This window comes from Rutidosis leptorrhynchoides, chromosome 4 (assembly GCF_046630445.1).
Source record: "Rutidosis leptorrhynchoides isolate AG116_Rl617_1_P2 chromosome 4, CSIRO_AGI_Rlap_v1, whole genome shotgun sequence".
NCBI lineage: Eukaryota > Viridiplantae > Streptophyta > Magnoliopsida > Asterales > Asteraceae > Rutidosis > Rutidosis leptorrhynchoides.
In genome coordinates, this window is record NC_092336.1 from 510086693 (window position 1) to 510095321 (window position 8629).

The following is an 8629-nucleotide window of genomic DNA, read 5'->3' on the forward strand; positions in this document are numbered from 1 at the left end:
AATAAGAGAAAGCATTAACTGTGAATGACAATGATTATAGAAGACGGAAACAGGTACTCCAAAATATAAGAGAAAATATAAAGCCCAATAACAACACGGAGGTTTCAAACCGTGGATATTAATACGAATAGCAATATAAAGACACGGTAGAATTAAGAATAGTATTCCCCCAAGGTAATAGTAGAAGTAAACAGATTTTTCTGGAGAAAGATTGAAAAGAAGAATGACAGAAATGATAATTTGGAAAATGTCAAGGATTAGAATGGGATTAAGCATTTTACAATATTTTGGATGTATGGACTAAGAAAGAAAGCATAGGAATGGTGAGAATAATGGAATGGAAGAGTTTGATTTATAATGGAAGTATCAGACAGAGTAATCGAGGCAGATCACGGTATTTAATTATAGAGATCTTAATTTCTTTATTCGCCGAAGAAATCAAATCTTTTAGATTTCGAAGATTTTCTTCAAATCTATTGAATTTCGGAATTCAACCCTGACTCTGTCAAAAGTTAAGACGAATCTTTACTTTTCCTATTTCAATCTTTTGCGATAGTTTCGTTCGTATTCTTAGAATAATCGAATTATTTTAGCATTATTATTCAATACTGATAAAACTCTATTTATCAATTCATATTCATCATGAAAACATTTTTATTGTTAGCCATGACCACCTCACTCAAATTTCGGGACGAAATTTCTTTAACGGGTAGGTACTGTGATGACCCGAGAATTTTCGACCAAATTTAAACTTAATCTTTATATGATTCCGACACGATAAGCAATGTCTATTAAACAGAATCTCAAAAACTTTGAACTGTGCTCATGTATACATTTGATCTTTGACTAATCCCGACGATTCACGAACGATTGTTGTTAATAAATATATATATAAATGTAAATATATGTGTATGAATAATAATATGAAATAATAAAATATGTAATACAATTTAAAGATATAGTTATTATACTAATTATATTATGACTACTTTCATTAATATTAAAATTTGTATTAGTAATTAATATTTCTCAATATATAATATATAGATATGAAGTGTGTTAATTATAAATTGTTATAATATTATTATTACTAATATTAGTATTATCATTAATAAAATTAGTATTATTATTATAGTTATTATTATTATTATAATTATAATTATAATCCTTATAGATATTATTATTATAAAAATTATTATTATAAATATTATTTATTATTGACAATATTAAGAGTAGTAGTGTTATTATAATTATATTTATTATTAAGATTAATTATATCATATAGACTTATACGTATTATATACACAGAATATTATATACAGGTATATATACAAACAGATAAATACTAGTACACAGATTTATGTATTAAGAATCAGTTTGGGTTCACATATTCAGATTCTTACGTATTATAAACAGATAATTATGTAAATATGGTTAAATACAAAATACATACAATTATGACCGTATTCTGTTTTCCATTGTTGTCAATCTGTAGGTAATTTGTTCTTGTCTCATAAATCGTACCAATTAGGAATTTCATCAACAAGAACAAAACAAAATCTGTTAGCATCAATTATTCTTTTCTTTATTTTATGTCTGACAGAATAAATATTGTCGAGTAAATCAAACAATAAGACAAGAATTAATTGAGTCAATTTAGTTGAAATTACATCAATGTAAATCGATTGAAAACAACATAAAGCAAACTCAACAACTCCACTAGCTACGTCGATTTCTAATAACATAAACCGAAACCCATTTCATTTCATCACAAAACTACAATGTCAACCTGCTGCTATATTATTTTTTTTCTTTTTTTCTTCAATCACCAATCATGACCCAACCATTCAAACACCCCTTCATATTGCAGCTGCTGTAACCGATTGTTTATGCCAACCATCGACTTAATCACTTCAACACCGTGAAACCACCTTGATCAACCAAACACCAACACCTTGAGCAACCTTCATGACCCATCTGCTACAACCATCGAACCAACACCAAACCCACCTTTCAACCATCATCATTTATCCTCATGAACTCCATCGAAATTATTATTATCTTTGTATTCCTCTCTTGTCCGAGAACCACCATCTCTTACCCTCGAACCATGATAATCACCATCAACCTCACAAACTACTAACACTCTTTCATTCTTTCTTATTTGAACAAGAATCAACGAACAACCCGTCACCATAAAACACCATTAAAACACCACCTTCGAACACCATGGAAAAACCACTACTTTATTCTCTCTCTCTCTCTCTCTTAATTTCTCTCTCTACGTTTTCCTCTCATCCTTCAATTTCCATCGTGAATTACTCTTTGTTACATCTGTTTTCTGTTACAATTCACAAATCCATTCGAATGTCACCAACACCACCTATAGATTTACCACCGTCTTCCCTTTGATACCTTCTATTTCTGTTTGAAAACAACCGACAAACACCTTTAAAGTCGCCACCTTAAGCCGTTAAACACCATCATCTTCAACTGCAACCTGCAGCTTCTTTTTTTCAGCTTGATACTGCCAAAACAACAACGTGTGTTACTGCTATAGTATTGTTTCTATTTTTTTCATTTCTTTCACTATGATAGATGATAAGATTTATAAAGAAAGGAATGAGATATGTGGTGATAAAAAGGAAGTAATAATTAAAGATGATCAATGATAACAATAAGGGAATTTGGATGGGTTCCAACTAGTTGATGATTAATTAATACGGATATATTGTTGATTGATGGCCGACATTTTAAGTCACTCAAAAGTGACGTTGTGATGCTTTATAGAAACATAATACAATGCATTTGTTAATCTAATTCTTTATTTATTTAATTTGGGCCGTAAATGATAGTGATACTAGGCCGAGTTCTAATTAAAGGGTTGGGCCGATTAATTAGTTGGATTTTTCTGTTGGGCCGTTGATGGAACCAAGACAATAAATGAGTTAAATAGATTGAGGCTGGATATATGATCAGAAAAACAGCAAATACATGAGTGGTTTGGAGTGTGTCTCGTTAGTTGAAGGTCGTGGGCTCAATCCTAGTTCATGCCATTTTTTTTAGGAAAAGCTTTGAAGCTAGTTATATCCTTATTATCATTTTATTATTATTATTATTATTAGTGTTATCATTATTAATAAAGTTATTATTATTAGAAACTCATTAATACCAAAACTATCATTTTTTAACAAATAAATATTTTGTATACAAAATGCATTTAGTACATACACTATAACGATATTAATATCTCATATAACTATATATTAACATTATATAGATAAATATTTACATGTAACTAACTATTGATTTTCAAACATAATATATATATATATATATATATATATATATATATATATATATATATATATATATATATATATATATATATATATATATATATATATATATATATATATAACTAAATGAATAGATATTAACTATTTTAAAATATATATACAAAATAAATATATATATAACATATAATTTGAGAGATAATATAAATATATGTTTTAAATGGAATTTAATATAAACCCTAAATAACTACAAATATATATATTAATAGATAAATTTATGTGGATTTCATTATATATTTTAATATATATATACAAATGATATAGGTTGTGAATTCGAGGCTAACCTTACACTTGTTTAATGACGTCATATGTATTTTTACTACAAAATACAGTATGGTGAGTTCATTTGAATCCCTTTTACTCTTTACATTTTTGGGCTGAGAATACATGCAAATGCTTTATTAACTGTTTTACAATATTTATATGCGTGAGTTTCATTTACTCCCTTTTTAAATGCTTTTGCAATATATATTTTTGGGACTGAGAATACATGCGCAATTTTTATAAATATTTTACGAAATAGACACAAGTAATTGAAACTACATTATATGGTTGAATGATCGAAATTGGATATGCCCCTTTTTATTAAGTCTGGTAATCTAAGAATTAGGGAACAGACACCCTAATTGACGCGAACTCTAAAGATAGATCTATCGGGCCCAACAAGCCCCATCCAAAGTACCGGATGCTTTAGTATTTCGAAATTTATATCATGTTCGAAGGAGGATCCCGGAATGATGGGGATATTCTTATATGCATATTGTTAAGGTCGGTTACCAGGTGTTCAATCCATATGAATGATTTTTGTCTCTATGCATGGGACGCTTATTTATGAGAACTGGAAATGAAAACCTTGTGGTCTATTGAAATGATGGAAATGATTATTTATGTTAAACTAATGAACTCACCAACCTTTTGGTTGACACTTTAAAGCATGTTTATTCTCAGGTATGAAAGAAATCTTCCGCTGTACATTTGCTCATATTAGAGATATTACTTGGAGTCATTCATGACATATTTCAAAAGATATTGCATTCGAGTCGTTGAGTTCCTCAAGATTATTATTAAGTCAGTTATAGTTGAATATATTATGAAATAGTATGCATGCCGTCAACTTTCGATGTAATGAAAGTTTATCTTTTAAAAACGAATGCAATGTTTGTAAAATGTATCATATAGAGGTCAAGTACCTCGCGATGTAACCAACTATTGTGAATCGTTTGTAATCGATATGGACTTCGTCCGGATGGATTAGGATGGGTCCTTTCATAATAGATAGGGGATATTGTCTAATTGAGCGACAACTCATTGGAACCTGTCAAACCTATCTTCAAATTAGTTAATCTAATAATTATTAAAATGATTATGTATGTCCTATTTAGTGACGTTTATACGACATCTTTTACGATCATTTAATTAATTATTCGGGTTGGGTAATTGATTATTCATTCTGATCAAGTGGATAAATTAATATTCATATCTCATTAAAATTGGAGTGAATTACATACAAGGATAATTGGTGTAATTGTTAACAAAGTATTAAAACCTTGGATTACGCGCAGTCGATAACCTGGTGTAATTATTAACAAAGTATTAAAACCTTGTTACAGTTCGAATCCATAATTAGTTGGAATATTTGACTTCGGGAATAAGGTTAATTTGACGAGCATTTTATAATTATGACCGATGGACTATTATGGACAAAAATCAAATAGGTATCAAATAATCCAGGACAAAGGACAATTAACCCGGATAATAAATTAAAGTCAACACGTCGAACATCATGATTACGGAAGTTTAAATAAACATAATACTTTTATTTCATATTTCATCGTACCTTTATTTACTGTCATTTTAATTACTGCAATTTACTTTATCGCAATTTAAATTCTGTCATTTATATTATCGTCATTTATCTTTACGCTTTATTTAAAATCGACAAACCGGTCATTAAACGGTAAAAAACCCCCTTTTTATAATAATAATAATAATAATAATAATAATAATAATAATATGACTTATATATATAATTATATATATTTATATAATATAGTTGTTAAAAATATAGCGTTAAACTCAGCTAGCTCCATGTGGAACGAACCGGACTTACTAAAAACTACACTACTCTACGATTAGGTACACTGCCTATAAGTGTTGTAGCAAGGTTTAAGTATATCCCATCTATATAAATAAATAAAACTTGTGTAAATTGTATCGTATTTCGTAGTAAAAATATAACTATTTTGTATATACCGCTGCACACATCAAGTTTTTGGCGCCGCTGCTGGGGACCCGGCGAAAACACTATATTTTTCCGCTATATTTCTTATTCTCTAATTTTGTAAAAATATTTTGTAAAAACATAAAAAAAATAAAAAAAATTGTATTTTTATAACTTTGGTTCCTTTTTATATTTATATCGTTTTTATCGTTTAATTCGTAAATTGTATATTTTTCGTTCGTATTTAGTTTAAACTTAGTTTTTGCCGTAGTATTTTATATTTTTAGATTTTTAGACATTGCCGTAAATTCCCTTAAGTGCTTTTTCTTTAGATTAAGATTTAGGTGCTTTAGAATTTTACGACGTCGCTTATCGCTTTAGTTTTAAATAGATTTTAGTGCCTAATTAAGTTATTGCCATTTTGGATATAGAATTCCTTTTAAGCTTTAATTCCTTTAGGCGCAACTTTTTAGATTTAGTTTTTAAAATTTTAAGTTTCGACGTTTTTCTTTCTTATTTTTTTTCGATTTTTATTTTTCGACGTTTTTCGACGCGCTCTTTTTCTTTCTTATTTCTCGACGCTCTAGTTTTTAGGACATAGAATTTTCTATTTCTTCTCTAAAATTTCAAAAGGAAAAATTATTTTAAGCGTTTAAATTGATAGACATCCAAAATTTTCTGGTTCGTAGTAATAGTTGGATTTGTTAGTGGCGAGTTGTGGGCTTCCGATTTAAAGGGTCCTGGCTACCTGCTGCATCTATTGGCTATTCGAAACGTGGGCAAAATCAGAAAAGTCTATTAATTTGATAACTTATATAATTTTTATTTTTATAACTAATAGGATATTCAGTGAATGCACCGAGCAAAACGTTCACCACCTGTAACTCGATCAAGACATCTAGCCAATATTATCACCGTTGATTTTTCTTTAGAATCGTTATCTAGTCAACCAAGTACTCCAATTCGAATTTCCGATAATCCATTTTTTGAACACGACCTCACCATTGAGAACCCAGAGGATATTCAAGGACAATTGAGAGATCCTGAACCACTAATATTTCCTCCGGAATCACAAATCATTCAACCAGAGATTGTCGAGGAAGAAACCATTAAATCAGAATCCTCTAGTGACTCGTATTCAACAAATTCAATTATGGAAGTAACGGAATCTCTAAGTATGGAAGACCGAATGAGAGCTACACGCACGGGCCAAGGACACGCCATTATTAAACCAGACATTAATGCGACAGATTATGAAATCAAAGGACAAATCCTACACATGGTAACTAATCAATGCCAATATAGTGGTACGCCAAAAGAAGATCCAAACGAACATCTTCGAACCTTTAATAGGATTTGTACTCTATTCAAAATCAGAGAATTTGAGGATGAACAGATCTATCTCATGTTGTTTCCCTGGACTTTAAAGGGAGAAGCCAAAGATTGGTTAGAATCGTTACCTGAAGGGGCGATTGATACATGAGATGTTTTAGTTGAAAATTTTATTGAACAATTCTTTCCGGCATCTAAAGCCGTGAGACTTCAAGGAGAAATAGTTAAGTTCACACAAAAGCCAAATGAAACTCTATATGAGGCGTGGACAAGATTTGAAAAGTTGTTAAGAGGATGTCCACAACATGGTTTAGATACTTATCAAATAGTACAAATATTCTACCAAGGATGCGACATTGCTACATGAAAAGACATCGACATAACAGCTGGTGGTTCCATTATGAAGAAAACCGCAACTGAAGCTTACAAAATTATTGATAACACAGCATCCCACTCTCATGAGTGGCATCAGGAAAAAGATATCTTTCATTCATCTAAAGCGGCTAGAGCCGATTCTAGCCATGACTTTGATTCAGTTTCCGCAAAAATAGATGCTTTCGAAAGACGAATGGAAAAGATGACTAAAGATATTCACGCAATACGAATCAATTGTGAGTAATGCGGTGGACCACACTTAACGAAAGATTGTCACATTGAACAAACGATGGAACAACGAGAGAATGTTTCCTACATGAACCAAAGGCCGGGAAATAATTATCAAAATAATTATCAACCGCCATGGCCAAACTTCAATCGAAATCAAAACATTCTTTACAATCCAAATGGACCCAACAATAACTCGTACAACCAACAAGGTCCGAATAACCAACCAACTCAAAACAACACTTTCAATCAACAAAGACCTAGCTTGTATAAACCATCACAACAAACCGAAGAGAAAAAGTCAAATCTACAAGAAATGATGGCAAAGCTAATGGAATCTCAAACACAATTTATTACAACTCAAACCCAAACAAATGAGAGGTTTGATCAGTCATTAAGAAATCAACAAGCTTCCATTTTGAATCTAGAAAAACACGTAGGTACTCTTGCTAGCATGATGAGTGAGAGGGAACAAGGAAAGCTACCGAGTAACACTGAAGTAAATCCTCGGAATGAGAATGTTAATATGGTTTCAACGAATTCTGAAAAACCAGCACCAGAAGATAGGAAGGTTTTCGATGTGAGTAACAATGAAGAAGTTACACCACCACCACCACCACCCGAGTATGTAAATCTAGTGGTGGCACCATACAGACCACCCATCCCGTTTTCAAGAAAAGGAGTTGAGTATGAGCAAGTAATAGGTAATAAAGTTTGTGATACCTCTGGAAAGAAGAAGAAGAATAAGAAAGTACAAGAAACAAAAACCGTAAAAATAAACCTGGAGAAGACAGTTCCACCGAAACCTCCACCCAGGTTGGGTGATCCGGGTGAATTTATTGTTCCTTGTCTACTTAGTGATTGTGTCATGTATGATGCACTAGCAGATTTAGGTGCGAGTGTGAGTGTTATGCCTCTTTCATTATATAAGAGATTAGGAGTAGGTGAGTTAAGTCTAACGGAAATGAGTGTTCGACTCTTTGATCAAACCATTAGGCACCCAGTTGGAATTGCTGACAACCTACCCATTCAAGTAGGTAATTTAACCTTTCTAGTCGAATTTATTGTCATTGACATAGAAGAGGACCCAAACATTCCTCTAATTTTAGGTCGACCA

At 31.1% G+C, this 8629-nt stretch overlaps 1 non-coding gene across 1 annotated transcript; it reads right to left on the minus strand.

Annotated features, from left to right (window-relative positions):
* Positions 1-7114: 7114 nt before the first annotated feature.
* Positions 7115-7221, minus strand: LOC139846236 (small nucleolar RNA R71). The gene has a single exon (XR_011758964.1). It is a non-coding gene; the product is annotated as a small nucleolar RNA R71 (small nucleolar RNA).
* Positions 7222-8629: the final 1408 nt, after the last annotated feature.